This window comes from Triturus cristatus, chromosome 4_1 (genome assembly GCF_964204655.1).
Source record: "Triturus cristatus chromosome 4_1, aTriCri1.1, whole genome shotgun sequence".
Taxonomy (NCBI): domain Eukaryota; kingdom Metazoa; phylum Chordata; class Amphibia; order Caudata; family Salamandridae; genus Triturus; species Triturus cristatus.
The window spans coordinates 518,089,614-518,116,595 of NC_140585.1; the positions used below are offsets into that span (position 1 = coordinate 518,089,614).

The 26,982-nt window shown below is 48.0% G+C and overlaps 1 protein-coding gene and 1 long non-coding RNA gene across 3 annotated transcripts in view; one reads left to right on the plus strand and one right to left on the minus strand.

Annotated features, from left to right (window-relative positions):
• Window positions 1-26,982, minus strand: part of LMNTD1 (lamin tail domain containing 1) — a 1,465,565-nt gene that overhangs the window by 47,047 nt on the left and 1,391,536 nt on the right. The window lies entirely within an intron of this gene.
• Window positions 8,367-11,057, plus strand: LOC146855167 (uncharacterized). Its single transcript, XR_014980794.1, has 3 exons — window positions 8,367-8,489; window positions 9,285-9,367; window positions 10,960-11,057. It is a non-coding gene; the product is annotated as an uncharacterized LOC146855167 (long non-coding RNA).

The following is a 26,982-nucleotide window of genomic DNA, read 5'->3' on the forward strand; positions in this document are numbered from 1 at the left end:
ATACATTTTCTGAATCCACCAATAGGAACGGAAATTCTAGTCCTGAACTCCACACTCTGCATGCCTGTTAATAAGTTTTGACTTTGAAAAAAGGGTGGGAGGAGTCATGATTGAACAGAGGAGGCCTTCTTAATGTGTGGGAGACTTACTATGCATTCTGTTGAATATCTGCGCCTGAGTTTGCCCTCTAATAAGTGCTCTGCTCACATGTTTTGCATTAAAGCTAATTTATGATCATGCAGCCTGCACATTTTAGAAAATGAAGAGAACTGGAAGCACATTCTTGCTAACTGGAAGGGAAGCATAGTTCGAAAAAAGCGTCACACTGTTGCTTTTCAACTGATCTAGGATTATATGCATTATCATTCTGCCTATTTATATTCCGCCCCCACCCCCCATAACAAATGGAAGCTGCCTCTTTATACCCAAATTTCAGTATGGTTTTTTCAGACTATTTCCAGCAACATATGTACAAACAAGTAACATTTTTAAGAAAGCACGAAAATCTGTAACACCGTATAAAAGTCCACAACTTAAAAAAAAGTAGCCAACATTATTAAAAGAAACTCTTAGCAACAAGAAAAGGGATAGGATGCCTTAGTGATTATTTTAATTAATTATTATCTTTATTATCTATAAAGTTTACAGTACCTTAATAAAGTTTACAAAGCAGTAGAGCATCTTTTCTGGTTTTAGAACAAACTCCAGCAATAATGGTTTAACCGTTTTATTGTTTATCTGGTCGTCATAGATTCAAGTTAAGAAAACATGTTATAGATTATCTACACTTCCGAATGGGCAATAGCAAATTTCACTAATAGGTTCTGACCAACTAATCATAAAGTTTCTTAGTAGCAATATAGCCCATTGAAAATTCATTTGTCATGAACTTGCATATACGGACATCATCATGTCTCCAAATTCTCAGATGGTTTTTAATACTTAGATATATCTGGCCTAAAGAAGTATCTCAAATGCAATTTCCAAACATAAATCTACTATTTTCTAGATAGCTTCTTGTGATTAATGGATAAATAACCCTGTATCAGGATCATACATCATACCACACAGAACAATATATTGCAAATTATATTTGACATGCTTAAACCATGGTAAAGAGGTTGCATTCTTAGATAGGGCAGGCTTTTACACCATTGCTGAATCACTAGACCATATATACAAAGCAGACACGTTGGACTCGTACTTAAAACCGAGACAAAGCACCAGCACTAACCCTTTTACAAAACAACAATCCAAAAATACTCCTACTCAGATGCTCCGTTCCTTCCAACACATTTCACATGATAAATTTATGGACCTTGTCAAAGCAAGCAGGACTACCGACAGCCCTTCTGACCCATGTCCACTGCAAACTTTCAACACAATTCTTCTAACAACTTCTGCTGCCACTCCAGTTAGAAGAATCATCAACGATTCCTTAACTACCGGAATATTTCCAGAAGAACTCAAAAAGTCATACACGAACCCTTTACTGAAGAAAACAAACTTGGACCCACTGAACCCTGACAACTACAGACCCATTACAAATGGACCTTTCCTGGGCAAACTGATAGAAAGAGCAGCGTTCGCCCAGATGTCACAATTCCTTGAAGACAATGCTATACTTTCAGACTTCCAAACAGGATTCCGTCCGGGAAGAGGCACAGAATCTGCCCTCCTTGCCATCTGGGATGACCTGAAGAACACAGTTGACCTCAACGGGGTTGCTGCACTACTCCTCTTGGACCTCTCGGCTGCCTTTGACACGGATGACCATGACACTCTGATACAAAGACTCTATGAAGCTGGCATAGAGGGGACTGCTTTAGACTGGATCACGTCCTACCTTCGAAACAGAACTGATGTCATCCTTACCCCATCTTTCTCGTCCAAACCATACTCCACAAAAGCTGGGGTCCCTCAAGGCTCTATCCTCTCGCCCATGCTTTTCAACATCTATATGAAGTCATTACCGGTACTAATCAATCAATTTCAACTCATGTGCAATAACTATGCAGATGACACGCAAATACTCCAACTGGAATGGCCCAAAGACATTGGAAACTCCCCAATTTTCAGTTGTCTCAGAGCCATGGATCAATGGATGACTTGGAGCCATCTCAAATTGAATGCTTCCAAAACAGAAATACTCACGTGTGGCGATTGGAAACATTATGACTCGCTTGCTGCCTGGCCTGATGAACTGGGATCACCGCCTAAAGTAACGAAGGAAGTAAGAAACCTCGGAATTACCATGGACTCCAAGCTATCGATGAATGCCCAAGTGGACAAACTAGCAAGATCAAGCTTAGTTACTATAAAATCTTTGCGACAAATCTTCCCCCATTTGGGATTTCCACACAAGGTCCAAGCTACCGTCTCCCTTGTTCTGTCCAAACTCGATTACGCCAATAGCCTCTACCACGGATTACCTTTAATGACTATGAAAAGGCTACAATGGATTCAGAATTCGGATGTCAGACTACTCTTGCATATCATAGCGTGAGACGTTCCCAGAAGATCCATGCTCAAGCTGCTTTGTATCACCCACAAAGCAATACATAGAATGTGACCGCTCTTCATCAGGATAAAAATCACCAAACACATTCATCATAGAAACCTCCGCTCTAGAGTGGCACCTCGCCTCAAAATCCCAAGTTACAAGAAAAAAACCATGGGTGGCACATCTTTCTCTGTTCAACCAGCCAAATATGGAACTCTTTACCCCCCAACATAAGATCCACCGACAACCACCTTATCTTTAGAAAACTACTCAAGAATTGGCTCTTCCCTATATAAGCACCATACACAAATATACAGCATATCCCTCTGTATATAAGCATTTATTTGTAGTATAGAAATGTACCTATATAGGTGTATTGCTTAGTATATACATGTAGAATAATTATGTTTAAAAAAATAAATAAATAAATACATTTTTAAATACAACACTTGAAAACCAGAGTTTATCGAATGCATCTTTAATCTACTTATACTTACTTCCTTTATGCATCTAAATACCTTCCATGTACAGTACTTGGATCTATATATTTATGACTTTCATCCAAAGACATAAAAAAATAAAGCATATTCAATGCACTACCCTATTTCTCACCCTATACCTCTATCAATATCTTTAATCTGCATATACTTGCTGCCTTTATGCATCTATGAACTTTCCATGTACTTATGGATCTATATATTTATTATTTTCTTCTAATTCAGCATATCCAATGCACTACCCTATTTCTCACCCTATACCTCTCTCAATATATCTTCTACCTCAACTCTCTGACTCATCTCAAACCTCTTTCTACTACTCTTTGTTTTATTATGCCCTTTTTATTCACTACCTAGGAGTTTGTTTTTAAAAAGTATTCTAAAGACTTCTAGATTTAAACATGCAAAGGTGGCCCTGTTATTTTTACAGACACACTGACCCTGTTCTGCACTGTAAACTTTTTAATGGCAGCCATCAGACTCAGGAACACAAGAGGTACCAGATGAACAAATGTGGCTCATAATACCAGTTTCTAAAAGGCACAAAAAAAAAAAAAATGAATGAATTTGAAGAGGGGAAGGTTGTTTTTTAAATTGTGATGGGAGCGAATATATATCACTTCTAAGCTGTCAAACTATTATGTTCCTCTCTTAATTTTGAGGTTTTTTATATGTACCTTTGTGGCACGTGATGTTAACCTCTCATTGGTCTTTAATATGAATTTCATGTGATAAGGGGTTCCCACTCATGGAAGGATCGAATATGTATCATTTTAAGCTGTTGATTGTTTTGTTTTTATATTATGATGTATTTGATCTGCACTTTTATGGTATTTTTTTATACCAAATAAAGTATTATTATTATTATTACTCTTTCCAATGCACTACCCTATTTCTCACCCTATACCTCTACCAATATATCCTCTACATCCACTCTCTCATTCATCTCAAACCCCATACCACTACAAAATAGCCCTTTCTAGATTCTCCTCTATTCTACCCCTCCTTGCACCATCTGACACCTCTTTTACAATACTGATCCCCAAAACAAGCCTTTCTAAACTCTTTCCTCTGACTCTTCCCCTCCACATCCTTTTTACTCATTCCAAGCCTCCCACTTTTCTATCCCTCCACTATCCTTTTCCTTAAAAATAACAGACCAACCTGTCCACTTCACAAATTTCATATTTCACTATACTAATTCACCACTAATCCTTTATGGGTTCCAGATTAGCGTGCTACTCGCCGAAAAAAGCACTTTCTGACCTCATATGGGGTAGCAAGCACTATATAAGTGCAATTTGTTTTCCCGCTTCTAACACTCCGCTATCCTTCTCAATCCAAATAACTGACTAACATATCCACCACTCAAATTACTTTCATATTTCACTATACTAATTCAAAACTAATCCTTAAATGGGTCTTGGAGTAGCGTGCTACTTGCCAAAAAGCGCTTCGACGCCTCCTCAGGGGTAGTAAGCGCTATATAAATGCAATTACAATGCAATACAATTTTATTCCACGTGGCAAAGCAGGTTTCTAACGCAGCAACTTTTGCCATGTTAGTTGTACCCAGCTCTGCCACTAATGATTGTAAGGATGTTGATCTAGGTATTATACAAAGTTTCAAGGGCCCCATATTCTGGGGCAAAGAGAGCACTTACTCTCGTTTTTCCTCTATACACTTTCCACCTTAAATGGCTTAGTTGTGTTACCAAAGTGGACGATTCAAACTACTAGAGTGTTATCTGAATATGATACAAAGATTGCTTCAATCAAGCCTTGGGGAATGCTAAACCTCTCCAGTGCAGACAGTAAATTAAAGGTTATCTCTCAACATTACGGAATTCTACTTAAGGCCATTTTATAATAAATCACAGAAGTTGAGCAATGGCGACGTAGTACCCTCTCCACCAAACTGTCTAATTTAGGGCTGGGCAGGTCAACAGTATGTCAATGACAGAGCCCCAGGATGGCTCTGGCCTCGAGGATGTCTGTCCTTGACATACTCTTCAAATTGCCTAAAGGAGTACGGATCGTCAGAGGTTAGCCATTTGACCAGCCATCCAATTTAGAGTGGGCAATCGGATTACTTTTTTTGTTGTCCACCACCACTAGGTTTTAGTGAGGGACAGCAAAAATTTAAAAAATGACAGACTCCCATGGTGTGGGGGCCATTAGAGAGTTTATTTTTGACGAATATAAAATGTTGGAAAAGTTTCACAGCCGCCCGTCACGTTTGATGGAGCCATCCATCAAATTATTCCAACATTGACAGGAAGCACCTTGATTGCAGTTCTTGCCAATGTATAGAGATGTCCGTGGGTCCATGGACATCTCTACATTTGGTTTGATGGATGTCCATCATGGCGATGGAGTAAAGTACTCCATAACCCCGATGGACATAAAGCCATCCACCAAACTCTAGTTCAGGCCTCAAGTGAGTGGAAAGCCAGTGGAGTAAATTATATTGAGAAGTTAAGGTTGCCTAGACCCTACACTTATGAAGAATGGAAAACTCACCAGTTCACTACAAAAGGTTTCTGAGCAGAACAAAAGTAGAACTTCAAGAAGAACTTCGAGAAGCCTCGAACCTACCATTTCCACTAGACATTGTGCCTATACCACTATGGAAGCTGGCAGCGTACACAAGAGAAACCTCCAATTCGCCAACCTCGTCAAATCCACACGCTTCCGAAGAGCCAGAATGGGTGGAAGAACCTTCTCCTACATCGTGGCAAAGACCTGGAGCAAGCTCTCGATCAACATCAGGCGCGCCCCCACTCTGCACATCTTCAGGAAGACTCTCAAGACCTGGCTGTTCGACTGACCAGAGCTGCCCCCCACCCCCACGTCTTGAGACCCTTACGGGTGAGTGGCACGCTTCACAATTCCCTGATTGATTGAGTCACCAGGCCAGTCTATAAAGGACAACTATATTCTTGAGACACACTCTGCAGCCATTTCACCTAAAGACGCTCTCAACACCAACAGAAGAATGGACTGAAAATGGCTGCATACGTCAAATGCGGGCTTTCCTTCTACCTTCTACGTCTGGCAGTGCCTTCACTCGCTTATACATTATTCCTTTCACGTGTCTTCCATTCCTGTTCTGTTGGACGCTTCCTCACATCTGGTCATTAAATAGTATGTGTTGATTAAAGAAGAGGAAAGAACGATGAACACAGTTTTACCCATCATAACACCTAAATATTTATGTGAGGTAATTGTAATCTCATCACTTCATGACTTTACCCTTGACCAAAATGAACAGCATTTGTTGCTGAATCACAGCGGAAGTGTTTAACATATATCTTTTAAAAACGCTATAGGTTTCTAAGGCGGCAACTTTTGCCATGTCACTTATACCCAACTCTGCCACTAATGATTATAAGGATGCTGATCTAGGTATTGTACAAAGCCTCAAGTGCCCCATATTCTGATGCAAGGATAGCACTTACTCTCCGTTTTCCCCTATACACTTTCCACCTTAAATGACTTAGTTGTTTTACCTGAGTGGACGATTCAAACTACTAGAGTGTTATCTGAATATGATACAAATATTTCTTCAATCAAGCCTTGGGGAATGCTAGATCTCTCCCACTACATTGCAGGTCAAGATGCACTCGAGAGGCTCATTCAGGAAAATAGTGGATTTTACTGACAGCTGTAAACAGAGAAGATGTATGGGAGTAACATAGCACCCATTCCAAAAGTGACGAAAATCACCCACAGGTGTAAACCATTTTGTTTGATTAGCACCAGCAATAAAATGACAGCTGTCGACATATGCATGGCCGCGAGTATTCTCCTTCTAGGAAACACAGCAGTCGCAAATGGTACTACTAAACACTGAAAATGAATTGACACTGAAATATTTTTTGTTGCTGGGTTCATAGCGCTTCTCCTTCACTTCATAATTAAATTTTTGCCAGGCTGCACTTTTTACGATTAGGGTAAAAATAAATGAAAGGATCTTAGCTACTGGAAAGCATAAATTGATGGATTCAACTGGAGGATATTTTATTGCCGACTGTGATAATCTCTGGGTGTATTTTCCTCTGGTGATAATGCCACATGCTCCCTTCCTATTCTTGTGCCTGTCCCAACAAAAGGGCATTTCGGTCTCACCCTCTTATTGGTTACCTTGCAGTCTACCATTACTGATGTTAGCACCTTACATTGCTGCACATGAGGGACTATTTGTTCTGTGTCATTCTCTCCTTATCTTTCCTCCTGCCCCCTCTGTTCTTTCCTCTGCGCGCTTCTCTGTTCTTTCCTCCGCGTGCTTACTTTAACAAGCATTGGCAAAACCAATTGGTTGCGCATATACGAAATCTACTGGGCTTGTCAATGTTTTTTTTATCATACAAAAAAGTTTTGTAATGCATTTGAATGTAACTGTTAAACTAAAATGTTCCTGATGTGAGAAAAAAGTTTCAAATATTTGAGATTATTCGCATATATTTAAAATCAATCACTGTGGGTATGAAGCATGAAGTGTCTTGCATGCCACCGACTGTCTGTCCACATCTATACATCCTAGCTGCTCATTGTGAGCTGCAACATGATACAGGTTTTCCCTATCTATAGCACGCGTATACAGTGGTCAGAAAATAAGCAGTAAAACAAATTGCCCTAGGACAGGGGATTAGCAAAGACTCCTGCGTTATTTAACATACAATGGAAGACTCTGGAAGGTATGACGCAATTTCCACGAAACTCTACTGGGCGTTCTGGTCTTTCAGTGAGATGTTATCAGCTGCTCTATGGTTACAAAGTTACATAATACTTAAATATTTGACATGCTCACAGAGACTCTGGCATCCCTAAAACTGGCTCGACGCGTATGCATTATTGAAAACGTGACAGGTTCCCTAAGGCAGAAAGGCCCACGCCCAGGTCTGCAGGGGCGAGTATGCCACAAGCTGATTTCAAGGCATTTTCTGTGTTTGCAGCAAAAATGACATGTTTGCACCCGAGGGTAATTCTGCTAGGCGGAGATGCCTATTAAAAAGGCGAGCGTGCACTCGGCAATTTCAAGGATCTCCTACCTTCCCTCCCCCCACCTTCTGATTGCACGAGGCTGTGTATCCAATTAACTCAGTGTTTGCTTGATTTGAAGCCAGCAAACGAATGCCGATCTTTGACACCGTGATTTTTTAATAAATACATTTAGTGACTCATGTGAGACTGGAGGTTATCAGGTGAATTTAAAGAAAAAGAAAATACTCAGCTTGAAAGAACTCAGATTGTAAAATTGGTCACCTCGGCTAGTGGGGAGCAGCAACAACAGAGGGCTAAACAACATGATGCCGTTGAGTGGGAGGAGGCACGAGGGGGTGGGAAGGTGCTAGCAGTGATGTGAGAGGAGCGCCGGGGAGGAGGGAAGATGGCCCGCTGATGCACTCCTATGGAGTGCTATTAAACAAATTAAAACCAACTTGAAAAATAACTCAGATTGTATAATTGTAAAGTATAAATAGAAGGTAATTACTTATCGATTCTGACAAGCAGTTTGCTAGTTTTACTAAATGCGATAAAGTAGGGGGGTGTGAAGTTGGCAGTCAATGTTGCGCAGGAGAATGGTCACTTTGGATAGTGGGGAGTAGCAATAATGGAGGCCTAAGCAACATGAGGTTAATGCATGGGGGAAAGGAAGTGGGTGGGAGGGTGCTATCAATGATGTGAGAAGGGCGCCGGGAGGAGAGGATGCCTGCAGATGCACTTGTATGGCGTGCTAGATTAAAAAAAAATTTAAAGTACCTTCTGAAGTGTGTAGCCAGTGGAAGGATAGTGGCCATTAGCCACTGGCCAGTGACCTGTAGCTGTACTTGGGCCAGGATCCACGGCATTGACAGGCAAGAAAAGCAGCTGCATGAAGACGTGCAAAGGGAAAGTTGTTGACGTCAATCAATCAATCAGGGAATTGTAAGGGCGCTACTCACCCGTGAGGGTCTCGAGGCGCTGAGGGGCAGAGGGCGTGCAGATCCGTTCAGCCGAAGAGCCAGGTCTTGAGGGTCTTCCTGAAGGTGTTCAGGTTGGGGGTGAGTCAGATTTCTGCTGGTAGCTCGTTCCAGGTTCTGGCTGCGATGTGGGAGAACGATCTTCCACCTGCTCTGGCTCTGTGGATGCGAGGGGTTTCAGGTAGTGCAAGCTTGGCAGACCGGAGATTTCTTTTGGGTACGTGGAAGTTTATTCTGTCATTTAGGTATTTGGGTCCGTTGCTGTGTTGGTATTTGTAGGCGTGGGTGAGGATCTCAAGGTGATTCTTTTCTCCACAGGAAGCCAGTGGAGTCAGATGACGTGCTGACCAATCAGAAGCATGGAAAAGAGCAGCACTGATTCCAAAGAATGGTACCTAAAGGTAAGTAAATGGCAGGATCTAAGCTCCTATAATTTTTAAATACAAGAGATTTCGCTTGCACAGCGCAAGCACTACCTAAAAATGTGCCCCTCTGAAATGCCAGCAGTGCCCCCCGCTCCTGTTTCACTCTGCATTCTGGTGTATCAGCAGGCAGACATCTTGGGATGCTTTTCAACAAGTTCCAAGGTGGCTGTAAATTTAGTGCATGCACTGATGCCATTTTGGAATGTTTTCTCATTTGTTTAAAAAAAGATAATTCCAAGATGCCTTCTGTGCATGTACAGCAGCCATACTGGAATGATTTTTATTAAAGATGGCCTGAGGGGTGAGCACAAGCATGCACAGTCTAGACAGCCATCCTTATATACATTATAAGAAAAATAAATTCCAAGATGGCCATTGGTACATGGGCAAGATTATTAGGGATTCATTCTTATTGAGAAAAAGTTATATTTTATAAGTGCGTGCATGTTGTAACTACAAAGAGTACCTGCTCTGAATCCTCCATCAAATGAATTGATTACCTAGTCTAAAAAAATCACGTTTAAACAAGCATTGGCAAAGCCTTTAAATCTGACTTGTTTTAGAGGCATGTGTTCTTTGTCGCAATGTCCAGACTTTGTTGAGTAATTTGTGCAGATACAATGTCTCAAAACACACATTCAGACACCCATATACATACGGACCTTATGCAGATGTGCACACATGCAGGCAAATATGGTCAAACAACACAGATATGTAGAAAAAGATGGCTGTTGGTTGGATGCAAGGATGGATTTATTGCTGCAAGATTGTATACAAGGATGAACGGATGTCTGTGATTGCATGTGATGGCAGGAGTGCGTGCGTGCAGAGCTTGATGTATAAATGCTTGGATGTGCATTTAAGGATAAATGCCTGGGTGTGAATTGATGGGTATGTGCTTTGATACAGTTGGACCTCCCTGGTCCATCTTGAACACAGAGGGTAGAGACAGCATTGTGCAAAGGAGACACAGCCTATTCAGATTCTATCAAAACTCCTACCACCACTCTAAATGCAGACCAGGTCAATTTAACCTAGCGATGAGTCACCCAGGCAAGACAGGACACACCTCAACCCCCCCCCTTGTGACTACCTAGAGTGAATACACATCCCCAGCTCCCGTCACTCAAAAACCAGACTGTGAATACACAGGTAGAGGCACACAGAATGGTAAAGCAAGAAAACACCCACTTTCTAAAAGTGGCATTTACAAACACAATTTAAAAAACAACTTTACTAAAAGGTGTGCTATTAAATTCGGAGTTCAGAGAGCCTAAACTCCATTTCTCCATCTTGTCCCAATGGCAAGCTACACCCTTTCAATAGTGAAAAACGAAATACACAGCATTTAACTAGTAAGACATATAACACACACTAGTACATGTCCTTTTTCGATCAGGTGCAGGTAGTTTAATATAGAAGAAGCCAATACTTAAGTTTATTTGTTGTCTCTCTTTAATTGGGGTTCTTTTTAGTGTTTATAAAGGACATAACAAATAAATAAAGAACAAAAGGAAAGATTAAAGTTTGTAATATTTATTTCTTAAGTCTCTTCTCTTCTTTTTCAGGGCTTGGAGACGTCACTTCATGGTCGTCTAGAAAAAACAACAACAACAAAAAAAACAACTAGGTAAGTAACTACTGGCATACAACTCCATCCAAGTGACTGGTTGGTTAGTACTGTGCTACTTCTTTTACCAGGGTCTTGGTGGGGTTATTTTCCTAAGTAATAGTGATGACCCTTGGGTTTATTGTGCTTCAGGCATAACTTTATGGAGGGTGATAAAGGACAGTGGACATCGAGAAGACATGGCCGATGCCCGGTGGAGCCGCTTGGTTCGGCTAAAGAGGAGTCTGGCTCGGGTTTCTCCCGTGGCCACCACCTACCCTGCCGGACATCGGGGCATGGCATCCCTCGTCCCGCTGCTGCTATTTTCCGCCTCTGCTGCCTCCCTTGGAGCGAATCGCCGTGGATTGCTGATGATTGACCAACCTTGGCGCAGCTCTGACACCATCGGATGGCTCTGGATGGCGACGGATTGATCGGGTGAGATTCCACTCTTCCGGGACATCGGGACGACATTACCGATGCCCGGTGGAGCCGTTTGGTTTGACTATTAAGGAGTATGGCCCGGGCTCTCCCGCGGCCGTCACCGCCCCAGCTGGACATTTGGGCATGGCATTCCTCATCCCGCTGCTGCTGTTTTCTCCCTCTGCTGCCTCCCTCGGAGCGAGTCACCGCGGATTGCTGATGATTGGGCCAGCCTTGGCGCAGCTCTGTCATCATTGGAAGGCTCCAGATGGCGGCTGACTGATCGAGATGAGATTCCACTCTTCCGGACCGTCCCTTTGCTCTCTAGGTCGCGAGTAGCCGCCTGCCCCGATGCTTGATCACCTGCAGCGTTAAGCTGGGTCGAAGGTGAGTGCCACGGCGCTGTTGGTCCGGTGGGCCCAAGTTCCCACCTGCAGTCTGCCGATCTGGGATTGGCTCACTTTCCCAGTCCTTGCAGCTGCCTTGCTGCCTCCCCCATGCTGGCCATCTAACTGGATGTGCTCCGCCTCGGTTATGACTTCTGGGACCCGAGAGTCCTTTCCAGGTATGGGGGTGCAGGAGCTACGCCCGGCGGATTGTCAACACCGATGCCCCTGTAGTCCTGAGCCTCTGCACGCCCTTCACCCTCTCACCTGCCTTTGGTTTTGTGGCTGCGTCCCCCCACTGACTCTTAACACTTAAATCCTGCTCTCTGGTTCTTAGTTATGGATTTTTGACTTTTGCTCATCCAGCCATTTTGTTGTTGGCCACCGACGATACCCACGACACAGACCCCATCTTGCTTGATCTCTGTCCTTTCCCCCTTTCCTCCGGTCTCCCCCTGACGATCCTCAAACTTATTTTTCCCTCTTTCTGGTCTGCCTTAACCCCATCCCACTTCTGGTTCCCTCCTCTCCCCTCACCCTCTCTCAGAACACTACTCTTGTCCCCCTCTACCTTCTCTTCCCCCTCTATGATTTTTCCACTCACGTTGTAAAACCTGTGCAACTAATGTTTTTAAATTATTGTACCTTGTAACCCGATATATCTGTTCCTTATATTAAGCGCTCTGATACCTTGACTTTTGTGTCGACCGTTTTTCTCTTTTTGCTGGACTGCCTTTACTCCATCCCCCCTCAGGTTCCCTCCCCCCTCCCCCCTATTCTTATACTCATATTCTTGTCCCCCCTTTGCTTCTCTGCCTCTTATAATAATAATCCACATTTGTAAAGCGTGAACAATCACCCGTAAGCGAATCTAGGCACTGGGGGCCGTCGGGAAGATTAAGCAAGCTATTGCCCAGAGTCACATGGTGCTGGGCTAATCTGCCGCCGGGGATCGAACCGTGATCCCTAGATTCTGGAGTCAGTCGCCCTGGCCACAGCGCCACACCTCTTCCCTCTTATGATTTGTCATTTACTGTGTAATTTCTGTGAAAAAAAATGTTAAAATTATTGTACCTGTAACTCGCTGTTGTTCCTTATGTAAAGCGCTCTGATACCTCCAGGTCTAGCCAGCGCTATATAAAACTCATTAAATTAACAAATAAACAAAACAAAGGTTAATAAAGAGAGAGAAAAGAAACAACTCTCCCCATGTCACTTCATCTCCTCCTGTGAGAAGGTGGCCTGGTATATGCTGTTCACTAATTAAAGTGGGCACCCTGTCCCAGTCCACACGACCCTTATGATGTATGAGGTCTAACATAACATTTAGAAAGCTATACTAGTGGTAGCTGTGGAGAGCAGCCTTCAGGCTTAATCTTGAAGGAATGTAAAGCAGCTTGGTTTACCAGATGCCACCTCCTGAAAGACCAAATGAAAGTAGAACCACACAGTAGTTATATAAAAATATGTATTTATTACTATAACATTGTCTACTTACCTCGACACGAGATTAGAACTTAAAGCACACAATACTGAATCAATAGAACATACGTAGGTAGCACAATACACAGCGTGCTCCAGGGGGAGACCGAACCATATACTAAAAAAATGGTATAACAAGCACGACTTCACTAGACGCAGTGCCTAGAGCATGTAGAATCACTGGGACCCCAAGAAACCACCCAAGGCAGTGACACAGGGTGCCCACAGAGAACGGGTGCAGTGAGAAAACACGACCGCGTGCTCCGTACAACTCTATGGGAAAGTTGGGGTTGTAAAGTTACTGTTTAAGGACACTTCTACGAGGAAAGGCCAACCCACCAGTGAGTACTGAGGTACCCGTGTTACCTATCACAGAGGAGCTGGGTGCATAGGGCTCAAGTAGCGTCGGAAACCTTTGTAGTTTTCAATGGAGAGCTGCAAAGAAGTACTGCTGCCGGGAAGGCGAAGAGCGTCCAGTGGAATCCAAGCCTGGATGCTAGGTGAGAGGAAATTGAAAGCAGAGGGGGACAGAGTCTGGGTCACTTCAGGTGACCAGGGGCTCGGTAGTCGAATGCCTACCAATGTCAGGTGTTTCAAGTGCGAAGAAGGGTTGCTTGACTCTGCAGCCACGGGGACTAGGAGGCATCAAGGATGGCCAGGATCTGGAGGTGAGCTGTACCACAAAGGATGTCGAGTGCTGAGGGGTCGATGTCCGGCTGGAGCACCAACAAGCCTTGGCAAATTCAACCCACGGGGCAGAGCAAACAGGTTACGGTGTGGACCAGGAGACTCTACAAGCAATGGGGAGTCAGGGCACGTCTGGAGCAACCAGGGAAGCCCAACAAAAAGCAAGGTGGCTGTGGGGATGAGGGATGCCGGGAGAGTGTAAGGGACCACAGGACGTTGTAATACGTGACATGTGTATTTTATTGTACTTCTTTGTGGGTAGTAAGCTGGTGAAAATCCAAAATTCTGGGCATGGAAACAACAAAACAAACAACACAAATGGCGCAGGGGATAACTCCTCCCCTTGGTTTATGCTCTGGGTCATTAGGGCTGGGCCCGGGTCTTTTGGATTCCTCTCTCTCTTTCTCGGTGTGGCGAGAAGGAAAAGAAACAAAAAACAAACCGGGGTCAGTACTGGCGTTGTGGGTTTTATCCTGACAGTGCTACCGTCACCAATGATACCGTAGTGGGGAAAGGGAACGTGAGGGATATAATCGGTGGCTTCCACCCAGGTGTTCTACCTCTTCGTGCCTCCCCACCACCCCCACCAAAACGATCCCCCAAGTGGTACTCGCCTTGAGCTACAGTCCGTCTCCGGGACCGTGGCGTAGGGACCCGGGGCGTCTTCTCCTTCCTGCAGCCCACCGGGTTTGGACGCCGTACACAACACACTCCTCTGGATCCGTCTCCTCTGCTCCTCTCCGTCCTCCTCCGGCTTCACCGTCTGCCTCCTTCCTCTCTCGCTGTTCTCCTCCGGCTTCATTGTCTGCCTCCTTCCGCTTTCGCTGTTCTCCTACGGCTTCACCGTCCGCCTCCTTCCGCTCTCGCTGTTCTCCTCCGGCTTCACCGCCTGCCTCCTTCCACTCTCGTCTTTATTTCCCTCCCCTTCCACTGTCGTAAAAGGCTCCTCCGCCCACACTCTGGCAGACACTAGACTGCTGCTCGTTTCTGGTTGTGCAGGAGGGTCCGGCTCGTTCCCTGTCCCCGTCCGGTCTACCTCACAGCCGACGCTGTCCTCCTTACAGATCTCCCTCCCTAGGAATGGACGTTGGGGCCATTCGGTGGACGGGTGTCTAGATGGGTAATCCGCACTCATTTGACGGGCTCCGGGTATGTGCATTGCCTGAAACGAAAACGGTTGCAATTCTAAAAACCATCTAAGGATGCAGGAGTTAGTGTCTTTGCTGCATACAAGCTATGTAAGAGGGGCATGATCCGTGAGTACAGTAAAAGGTCGTCCCAGTAGTACAGCGCTGGGATGCTTCAGGGTAGTCATGCGCTATATAAAAACCCCTTCTGTTCTATTCTAGTAGGTAATACTGCAGTGCATTAATGGCCCATTTAATCGCTAGGCACTCCTTTTCTATGGTGGAATAATGCGCCTCCCGGGAAAACAGTTTCCGGCTGATGTAGAGAAGAGGCCTAAGGTCACCCTCAGAGTCAGGCTGATATAGTACGGCACCCAGCCCAAGACCGGATGCATCTATCTGGAGTATGAACTGTTTGTGGAAGTCAGAACAGTGTAACACGGGGGCTGTGCAGATGGCGTCTTTCAGGGTCTGGAAACTGTGTTCGTGTTTGGTGTCCCAGGTGGTTATACGGGAGGGATATGTCTTTGCCAGGAGGTCGGTTAGGGGACTGGCTAGGGAGGAGAAGTTCGGGATGAATCTCCGATAATAATACCCTATGAACCCAAGTAAGGAGCATATGTCAGGCTTGGTGGTGGGAACAGGGAGTGCTTTGATGGCTTCTATTTTGCTCATCTGAGGTTTGATCAAACCTGCCTGTATTGTGTACCCCAAGTATTGGATGGAATCAGTGGCCAACAATGATTTTTGGGGGTTTATTTTGAGGCCAGCTGCTTTGATAGCCGAAAACACTGCAGCCAAGGGCTTCAGATGGTCCCTCCAGGATGGGCTGAAGACGACGATGTTATCCAAGTAAGCCGCGGCGTATTCTGTATGGGGTCTCAGCAAGCGGTCCATCAACCGTTGGAACGTCGCCAGGGCTCCATACAGACCGACGGGGAGTACTCTGAATTGGTACAGTCCCGAGGGGGTTGAAAAGGCCGTCTTTTCTCTAGCCTGTGGGGTTAGGGGTATTTGCCATACCCCTTGGTAAGATCAAAGGTTGACATATACTTGACGTTTCCTAGTCGTTCGATCAATTTATCGATTCTGGGCATAGGATAGGTATCGAACTTGGTGATTCCGTTTACTTGACGGAAGTCAATACAGAAGCGTAGACTGCCGTCTGGCTTTGGCACAATCACGATCGAGGAGCACCAATTGCTTTGGGAGGGTTCTCTAATGTGGGCCTGTAACATGGCGGTCACCTCTTTTTCTACTGCCTCTCTTCTTGCTGCTGGAATGTGGTACGGCTTCTGTTTTACAATGGTCTGATCTAGGGATATGATATCATGTTGTACCATAGTGGTCAATCCGGGCGTGGAAGACAAAAGACCAGGAAAACTGTCTAACAGAGCAGACAGCTGTGCTTTTTGTGCTGGGGTTAGGATGTTCCCGTTCGGAACCATTTCGGTCTGGGTGTCCTGAGTGCTTGCTGTGGAAATTTCAAGGTGTTTTCGGTAATCACAAGAAGTACCGGTGTTCTTGTCCCAGTAGGCACGGCGGGCCCTTCCCACTTTTTTAGGAGATTTACATGGTAGATTTGTTTTCCCCCAGCCCGCAAAGGTAGCAGCACAGGTTATTTTTTTGTCAATAACGTAGGGGCCCTGCCATTTCGTCAATAGCTTGTTCTCCGTGGATGGGAGTTGAAGGAGCACTTTCTCCCCTGTTTTAAATTCCCTCAACTGGCTGTTCCGATCATGGTACGCCTTTTGTGTGTTTTGTGCTTTTTCCAGGTTGTCATGTACTAGACCCCATATCCTGGTCACTGCTGATTTCAAATTAGCTGCATATCGCGTCAAGGGTTGTCCCTCCTCATCCTCCCCCTCCCATTGCTTTGCCGCCATCTCCAGTAGTGTCCTGGGCTTCCTACCAAACAAAAGCTCGAACGGGGAGTAGCCTGTGGGCCTCTGCTCGTGTGTTCTTATAGCAAAGAGGACCAGGGGTAGATTTTGGTCCCAGTCCCTTCGTGTCTCTGAGATGACCTTGCGTAGCATGAGTTTGATGGTCTTGTTATAGCGTTACACCAGGCCATCTGTTTGGGGGTGGTAGACCGAGGTTCGGATTTGCTTAATGTCCAGTATCCCACAGACCTGTGCCATTAGATGGGACATGAAGGGGGTCCCTTGATCGGTGAGTATTTCGGATGGGAAGCCTACCCTGGAGAACAAAGATATCATGGCCTGGGCTACGGCAGGAGTTGTCATGCTAGATAAAGGAAAATCCTCTGGGTACCTACTCGCATAATCAACGATAACCAAGATGTACTTATGTCCCCAGGCTGAGGGAGGCAGGGGACCAACCAGATCCATGCTGACCTGCTTAAACGGGATGTCAATGATGGGCAAGGGGAACAAGGGGGCTTTCTTTATTGTTTCTGGGTTTGTGTATTGGCATTTCACACAGGCTGCACACTGTTTTGCCATGTCCCTGTATTCCCCCGGCCAGTGAAACCTACCCAACAGGTATTTGAGGCTGTTTTCCTTGCCATAGTGCCCTCCCCCCATTTGGTTGTGGGCCAGTTGCAGGAAATGCTCCCGAAAGAGAAGGGGAACGACCAACTGGGTAGTGGGGTGGGCCCCCCCTTTCACTGCTCTGTATAACAAACCCTTCTTTAGTAGAAAATAGGGCCCTACTTGGTCTGGCTTTTGTTTCTGGACCTGTTCCCAAGCATGGATAAGGGTGTTGTCTTCCCGCTGGGCTGTACGGAAGCTAACCGGAGCAATCCCTCCCGGGTCTGCAAGGGAGAGAGGACTGGTTTGTTGCATCGGACTGTCTGTAGTCCTTCTTTTACCTTCGTCTTTCTCTCCTGCTCTTTTTGTCTTTTCCCCTTGTACTTTCGAAGTCACTGTCGCTGAAGGGAGCCTCCTGTAACCAGGCTGTGGTGTTCACTTTGGTCTCATCTAGATACTGTTCAAACCTGGGGTGGTCGTGCCAATGATGACAGCCTCAGGCAAAGAGGGAATGACCCCTACCTTCCGTAGGTGTGGGTCATTGGCTACGTCCAACAAGACCTCTGCTACCAGGTACGCTTTGGTATCCCCGTGGACGCATGTAACGTGTACGTGCTCCGTTTCCCTTATTTGTGGTCGGGGTACTAGAGCCCAGTGTATCACAGTTACATGACACACTGTGTCTAATAGGGCTTGTTGCTTCTTTCCGTTTACCAGGACGTTCTTCCTGTATTGGTGGGGGCCTCTCCCGGTTATCAATATCCACCCCCTGGAATACCCCACCTCCATGGGTTCGGCAGGTGGGGCCCAGTAGGGACACTGTCTGGCTATGTGTCCCCACTCTGCACAGTGCTAACATTGTGGCCCTGGCCCGCTTGGCCCAGGAGGGGGATAAACGGGTTTAAGTGACAAACGGGGAGCCGTCTGGGGTTTTGAGTCGGGTCAGGGGTGCTTCTCGGGGCAACAAAAGGGGCCTGTGGTATACCAGCCTTGAACTCCGGGGACCTGTGAAAGGCGCAGGCCAACTCCACCGCTGTCGTGGAAGACAGGTTGGGGTGTTGTTTAACCCATGAACGGGTATTCGCTGGCAAGGCTTCTAGGAATTGTTCCAGATCCACCCTTTCTGTGACTTCTTCCGTACTGGAGGTGTAGGGTGTCAGCCAGCTCTTTCCCAGATCCTTGATTCTATTGTAAAGAGCGTGTGGGTTGTTTCCGGTCGTCCACTTCTCCTTCCGGAACTTGGTTCTGTAAAACTCCTTATCGCAACCCAAATGCTCAAGTATAGCTTTCTTGACCTCCTCATAGGCAGTGGTACCGTCAGGGTTGGCAGCCTGGTAGGCTGCTTAGAGCTTTCCTGACAGGAGAGGGGCGATATATTGACTCCACCTTTCCAGGCAGCGGTGGTCGCAACTCTTTAGAAGTTTATGAAGAAATAGTCGGGGTCTTCTTCTTCTTGAAACTTCTGCAAAACGGACCCCGGGACGTTTGGGCGTACTTTGATGCTCACTATGGCATCTGTGAGTCTTAGGACTGCGGTGTCCTGTACCTGTTGTTTTGTTGTAAGTAGAGCGGCTTGTTCCCTCAATGCGTCCTGCAGGGTTTCTCTATCCTTTTGGGCGGTTTGGACCTGTTGCTCAAACACCAGTTGCAGGTGCCTTTGCCCTTCCGCAAGCTGATTGAGTATTCTCTCGATGGGCACGGGCTGTGTCATGGTTCGACACTTCGGGATAAAATCCCACTTCTGACACCACTTTGTGGGGATGAGGGATGCTGGGAGGGCATAAGGAACCACAAGATGTCGTAATACGTGACACGTGTATTTTATTGTACTTCTTTGTGGGTAGTAAGCTGGTGAAAATTCAAAGTTCTGTGCGTGGAAACAACCAAACAAGCAACACAAATGGCGCAGGGGATAACTCCTCCCCTTGGTTTCTGCTACGGGTCGTCAGAGCTAGGTCCAGGTCTTTCGGATACCTCTCTCTCTTTCTCAGTGGGGCGGGAAGGAAAAGAAAACAAAACAGACCGGGGTCAGTACCGGCCTTGTGGGTTTTATCCTGGCAGTGCTCCCATCACCAATGATACCGTAGTGGGGAAAGAGGACGTGAGGGATATAATCGGTGGCTTCCACCCAGGTGTTCTACCTCCCCGTGCCTCCCCACCACCCCCACCAAAAGGATCCCCTGAGTGGTACTCGCCTTGAGCCACGGTCCGTCTCCGGGACCGTGGCATAGGGACCCGGGGCGTCTTCTCCTTCCTGCAGCCCACCGTGTTTGGACGCCGTACACAACAAACTCCTCTGGATCCGTCTCCTCTGGTCCTCTCCGTCTCCGTCCTCCTCCTTCGCGCTGGTTTCCTCTGGCTTCACCGTCTGCCTCCTTCCGCTCCCGCTGTTCTCCTCCGGCTTCACCGTCTGCCTCCTTCCGCTCTCGCTGTTCTCCTCTGGCTTCACCGTCTGCCTCCTTCCGCTCTCGCTGTTCTCTGGCTTCACCGTCTGTCTCCTTCCGCTCTCGTCTTTATTTCCCTCTCCTTCCGCTGTCGTCAAAGGCTCCTCCTCCCACACTCTGGCAGACACTAGACTGCTGCTAGTTTCTGGTTGTGCAGAAGGGTCCGGCTCGTTCCCTGTCCCCTTCCGGTCTACCTCACTGCTGACGCCAACCTCCTTACAGAGACCCTGGCCAGGACCCACAGATCAACGGATCAGGGTTCGCGAGGAGAGCTCGAGCGAAATTACAAAGCACCGGCCCACAGAGCACTCAGTGAGTGGAGGCCGGATATCTTCGGTGCAAATGCTACTCGGGTTCAGGACTACACGGAGTCCAATGCACAAGCTCAGGAATTGTCAACAAGCATATGCACTTTTAAATGTACACGGTGTACAGGGGTTCGGGTTGCACGGTCTCCACGAGGGATACTGGTCTCAGAATTACTGAGAGGTCAGATCTACCTCAGGGACCTTCGGGAACCCACCTCCTGTGTTGCTGAAATCTTCAGAGTCCTCAGGAGCTCGGGAGAAGCAAACCGGTCAGATGTGCTAAGGGGCCTGCTTCTGCAGGGGAGTAACTCCTTTACTCCAGGGAGATTCTTCAGTCGTCCAGTGTCGTGCTAACAGTTGAAGTACTTGGTTTCTTCTTAGAAGAATCTTGTCCATGTAAAATCTAAAGTCCTGCAGCCAGGTATCCCACTTTATACCCACGGGAAAGGTTGGACAGATTCAGGGGGCCCTCCTAGGGGAGGGGCAGGACAGAGGGGCGCCAAACACCCATGTCCTTTGTCCAGTTTCGCACCAGAGCAGGAGCCAATGACTCCCACAACTGGTTTGAGCTGGACTATGCACAGGAACACCAAATGTGCCCCCAGTGCAGACTTTCTGCCACTCTCCGAGTGCACCCACCCAGCCCCAATACACTAATTCCTGTCTGGGAGGTGGTCACACCTCCCTGTGACAGGATGCCTATTGTCATGCCTTCCTCTGCTCGAGCTTGGCTCAGCAGCAGGAGAGCAGAATCGTGTCTGTGGCTGGCAGCGTTCATTTTGTGCTGCCCGGGTCGAGAAGACTGGTACCGGGTAGACCGGTGACCCACACATGTCCCCTTTGGAAGGGTGGAGTCATACCTCCCACACCAGTTACTGGTGTGGAGGTATGATCCCAAGGTGTTTGACACCAAACACTACATGTTTCTAAGCAGCCGTTTTAAAGTTAGCATTTACCGCGAGGTTATAATCCACTTAGGCCTATATGTCTGGCTGCATCACAGACAACCCCGGAGAATGGTCTCCGAAGGCTCCAGAGGGGACCTGCTCATGCAGGGGCACCCTCTCACGTAAAACCCAGCACCCTGCCTTCAGGATTGATAAGGCCTGCCATAGGGGTGACTGATAGGTGTTTAAGTGTAGTGATTTAGATAGATATAGTGAACCTATATCTAAGGAAGTGGTGCAAGCACCAGCCTGTGGTGTCATTTTGAATGGCCTCTCATGGGTGGCATAAGACATGCTTCAGCCCATTGGAGGCCTCTGGGGTACCTATGCCCTGGGTACATGTGTACCATATGCTAGGAACTAAAAAGGGGGCCTCAGTATCCAATCTGAAGTTTACCTAAAGTACCTACATAGCAATTTAAGGGAGAAAGCTGATAGACTGAAGTCCTGGATTGCCGGATCCCAGTCAGACTAGTCCAAAAACAGTGAGGCATCAGCAAAAAGTGGGGGTAACCATAAGAAGCAGATGCTACTTTCCTACACCTCCTTCCTCTTTCCTCTCTTTGTTCTTCCCAGAGAAACTCCTTCTCTCTCCCTGTGCGTGTACCTTGCCAAACAATCTTTCACACACATGGGAAAGCCACGCCCTCCCTAAGACACGGCTGGGAATAGGAGCGGGTCAGTAATCTGGGATTCTCCCTTCTGTGGGTGTCCTCGCCTCTCCTCTGACTGTCGTCGCTTCTTCTAAGGATTCTCTTCCCTCTTGTTCAGTGGATTCCACACTCAGAATGTGTATTGAACACCTCTCCTTCTTGGGCTGTTCCTCTTCATTCAAGCCTGGGTTCAGCGTCTTCCGGCCTCTTACGTAGCTTCCTCTCCTGATGTCCTTTTCAGCCGCGCCTACTGCGTCCTTTTGATGCGTCACTCGCGGACGCAAGTTCGTGCCCTTTTCCGTCTGTCTGACTTCCTGTTGCGGTCATTGACTGAGGCTGGACAAAACAAAGTGGATATTCGGGTCCATCATTCTCAACCGACCGGATCTTGACACCTACCTTTCATATACACTGCACCCTGCCCACAGAGCTACCTTGAGCCTACCTGAGGGATGCCTTACATATAAGGAAAGGGAAGGTTAGGGCCTGGCAAGTGCCTGCACTTGGCAGATCAACATGGCAGTTAGGAACTGCATGCGCAGACACTGCAGTGGCAGGTCTGAGATGCATTTACAGAGCTACTCATGTCAGTAGCACAACCAGTGCTGCAAGCCCACTAGTAGCATTCGATTTACAGGCACTGGCACACTCAGTGCACTTAACTAGGGATTTACCATCAAATATGCTAATAATGGATAACCAATCATAATCACAATTTATACTGAGACCATATGCACTTTAGCACTGATCAGCAGTGGTAAAGTGCCCAGAGCCCTGTAGCCAACACAAACAGGGTCAGAAAAATAGGAGACAAAAGTCAAACATTTTGGGTATAAACCCGCAAAAAGGGCCAGGTCTAACAGGGTGGAGTATAGTGAAAAGGTTGGCAAGCAGAACTGCCAACCTACTTTTTAAAAGACTCCTGCCTGCAAAACAAACTGAGTGGGTTTGTACCTAATTAACTGAGACCAGCACCTCCATTCAATTACTGTCAGTGAACGCCCTCCAGATTTAACCTTTGTGGATTTTGGAGATTATTCCACAAAATCTGTAGCTTGTCTAAGTACATAAGCCGGCATTCAGACAGGACATGTCCTTCAAACATATACCAGGCTATTGCCACTAAATAATCCAGTTATGAAATCTTGCACCTTCATTTCCAGCTGAAACTGCTGGCAACCAGCAATGCCAAGAAGGTACATTTTCTTAAATTTGAGAATAACCTTACTCCTTACTCCTCCGCTTCTTCAATCTGTCGATGTTGAGTGAATTCAATGATCCTCTATTGGCAGAACAGCAGTCCTAATTAATGATGACCTAACCAGGGAATCTGGATCCAACAGGGGCGATGGCAGTTTTGACAGTACGCCAAACAAACTTCTAATCTCACACTTCTATTGTGTATGTGTGCATAGGACAAAGAAAAGGGAATTGCATCAGAGAGAGTGGGACTAGGTATGATCTCTCTGCCTGGTTGCACAGCTGGGCTTTGTCTGCACTGCAAGAGCATTGACATGTACAGTTAAAGAAGATCTTTAGCATGGCTATAGTTGGAGTTCCTACTTCAGATATTGTCTATGATATAGATGCTGACACTCTCTGTACTTCCGCTCTCCATTATAAATTGAAACTCAGTCTTTCTTCTATGCTGAAATGCAGTACACGCGCATATAGTAACTGTATACACTCAGGGTTGTAATAGGTTGCTTGATAAAGCAAGCTACCTTTTACATTAGGAAATAGCTTTTCTTGCTTTATTTAGGTTCAATGTGTTAAAAGGATAACTGTAGCATGAAAGGCCTTCATTAGTACTGTCCTATTACTTACTGGTAATCTTAATTACTCCTGGTCCCGTAGTCCTCGTCCCATTCCTCACAAGTGGAGATTACTATCTCCGCGACAGAAAAAAAGAACAGGAGCATGCTGGGATACCTAACCCACTCCCTCCCGCCGGGAGTACATAAGCGGTACCAGCCCAGCATGCAGCCTGAAAATACCAAGCCAACAACCGGAAGGCCGGCCGGCAGGGAGGGAGGGAGGGAAGTAAGGAATGGGACGAGGACTACGTGACCAGGAGTAATGAAGATTACCGGTAAGTAATAGGACATTACCCCCAGGTCCCTCCGTCCTCGTCCCATTCCTCACAAGTGGAGAATACCAAAGCAGAGCACCCGGCATTCCGGAACCCCACCAAAGCCAGGGTCACCAGACCGAGAAAAACGGCACCCAACAGAAGCAGAAGGGAGCCCACAAAAAAAAAACGCAGGCAGGAGCACACAACCAGCCACGCCCCCCAACCAAGCCGACAGAGGCCCCGTACCCAGAAGCAAGACCCAAGGGAACCCCCAGAGGGGCAGAAACAGAAACCACCCCCCGAACCACCAGGGAAAAGGACCCCCGGAGAAGCCGAAGCGCCCCACTGGAGCAACCCAGCCAGGAAGGGCAAACAACCCGGGAGAAAAACCACCAAGGGAGAAGCCCACAACCCCAGGCACCACCAAGCAGCCGCCCCAACAGGGACAAAACAGCACAGTCCGGCCCAACGCTCAAGAGCGCACGAGAGCAGACTGCACAGGGAGACAGGCCAAAGGCCCAGAAAGGAATACAGCAGGCCAAGACAGAGAGCAAACCCCAAAGGACAGGGAAGAAGGCGACCCACAGCCAGACCAACCCACAAAAACCACATCAAGAGGCGAGGGGAAGGAAGAGGAGAACGAAGAGGCACGCCAAACTCAGAGAAACACCGAACGCGACCAACCACAGGACCAACCCCAACACACCAGGGGAAGCCACACGCAGAGCCGCAAAGACTGAAGAGGAAGGAACCAGAAAAGAAAACAGGCACCGACCCAGAGCAACAACCAGGAAGAAAGGGGCCAAGTCAGCCAGACAGGGCCCCCCCCCCACCGACAGCCGACAACCACGGCAAAAGGAACCGGAGGCACAGAAACCCACAGAAGGCCCAGGCCAAAAGGCAGGAAAGACAAGCCGTCAACCCCAACAGAGACACCGGATGGCCGCAGCCAAGGCCGCCACACCGGGAGAAGAAAACCCGGGCACAGGAACCAGCCAGAGGCCAGGACCGAGGCAACCACAAGCAGGAGACACAGGGACACGAACCCAGGAACCCATCCAAGCAAGGCCAGGGAGAGCAACAAGCGCCACCCAAAGCAGACTCCACACACGGCCAGTGAACAGCCAGGAGAGAACAACCAAGGGCCGAACACAGAACCGGGGAAACAACCCCAGAGCCGGGAAGGAGGAACCCCCACCAACCAAGAGCCGACCCACAGGTCAGGAGGACACCAAGGAACCACCCAAGGCGAACCCCAAGAAGGGCAAAACAGGAAGTGAACAAGGAGGCCAACAGCCCAACAACGCACGCAGCACAGAAGACTCAAGAAGCCAACCGGACAACGCACAAGCCAGCCAGCCCGGCGGACCCCAAAACGGAGCATCAGAACCCGAAAGGATAGGCAAAGGGCCAACCGACCCAACCCCAAAAACCCCAACCAAGAAGGGGCCCAGGGACCGGCACCAAAGCAAGCCAAGCAACCCAGAGAGGAGAAGCAGCCGGGGAACAGGGAGGGAGACCGGCAAGCCACAACCGGCAACCAACACAAAGGTCACAGCTCACCAGCCAGGCGCAAAGGAGCAGCACAGGAAAGTACACAGGACCAACCCGGCACCCAGACCAACAGGGCCAGAACCACCGGCCAGCAAGAGGCCAAAAAGAGGCCCCAAAGCACCAGAGAACGAGCAGCCAGGGAAGAACCCAGGCAGGGACCCAGGAAGGGACCCCGCAAAGGAAGGCCAAAAACAAGGACCGTAAGGGAGCAAACGCCATAGAGGCAGAGCGGAGGCCCCAGCAGCACCCCGGAACACCCCAGGCACCCCCAAACCAAAGGAGAGGAGCCCGGAGAAACCAAAGGTGCACGACCCCCGGGGGGAGCGGGAACAAACCCAAAAAGGGAAGAACAAACCACGCAGAGCCAGCAAGAGCAACGGCCAGAGACACCACAGGCCGAAGCAGGCCGCACGGGAGCGGGAAATGCACAAGCCCAAGGACAGGCCCACAGGGGGAAACCCACAGGCCCAGGCAAAGCCAACCACCAGCACAAGGCCGAAAAATGGGAGCGGGGAATCAGCAACGCGGCCCACACACCAGGGGAGGCCGACACCAGACCACAACCGGCAGCCCCACCAACAAAACCACCGGCCAAGCCCCAGAGAAGGCACAGCGAGGAGGACACCGGGAGCGGCACCCACAAGCAGGAAAGAAGGGCACAGGGCATCCCAAACTCACAAACAGGAAGGGGCACAGAAGCAGCGCACCCAAGAAACCAAGGATCCACCCAGGCAGAAGCCAAGGAAGACCCACCACACCCAGCCACCACAGGAGGCAAAAGGAGCGGCAGCTAGAGGCAAACGACCCCAAGCCATAAAAAAGAGACAGGAGGGGAAAGGAAACCACAACAGGAAACCCAACCCCACCAGCCAACCCAGCGCAACACAACACAGCACCAGGCAAGAGGCAAGAGGCAAGCAGCAACACCAGCCAGAAAGCCCACCAGGGGCCCCACCAGGACAACCCCGGAGCCAACAGCCAACCAAGACCAAGACCTACCGGGCCAGAGGGAGGGCACAACAGCCCCCCCCCCCCCCCAGAACCCAAGAAACAGGGAGGCCGGAAGCACCAAGGACCCCGATGCAGGACGCAAGAAGCAACCCAGCCAAACACAAGTAGGGGCCAAGAGCAGAGGGGCCGCGGACGGGGGAACACCCGGGCGGCCGCAGGCCCACCTCCCCGACCCACAACCAGCACAAACCTCACCCACAGGGAACCCGCCGGAGAAGGAGCCCACCAACCCAGGCAGGAGGGCACGCCGGAGGGCAGGAGATGAGCGAACGCACCCAGCCGCAACACCAAGACAAGACCAGGCGCCAGCAGGGAGGAAAGGCCACAGGCCCGGAAACCCCACACAGCGAAGCTCAGAGCACCGGCCAGGCACAGGGGGGCAGAAAGAAACAAG